Here is a 302-nt window from a genome sequence, read left to right on the forward strand (position 1 = left end):
TTTTAAGGTATATATATACTCTTGAAAGGTTAAAAATCAAAACAAAACAAATAAGCCACCCAACAACCTGACAAAACATTTATATAGTATTTTATGTAATAGGATAACTCAATTTAAGGAGTGTCTTGCCAATACTCGTTAATTTTCCATCACTGAGGTAAATTAATTCACTATCAATAGAGCTTTTCAAAGCACATAATCCTCTGGTGGTCTATAAAACATTAATATATATGGACAGGGTTATCGTATCATGAAACAATCATTTTCATTTAAAATTCCAGAGTTGATGAGTTTGATTCCTG

This window comes from Lipotes vexillifer, unplaced genomic scaffold, assembly GCF_000442215.2.
Source record: "Lipotes vexillifer unplaced genomic scaffold, Lipotes_vexillifer_v1.1 scaffold123, whole genome shotgun sequence".
NCBI lineage: Eukaryota > Metazoa > Chordata > Mammalia > Artiodactyla > Lipotidae > Lipotes > Lipotes vexillifer.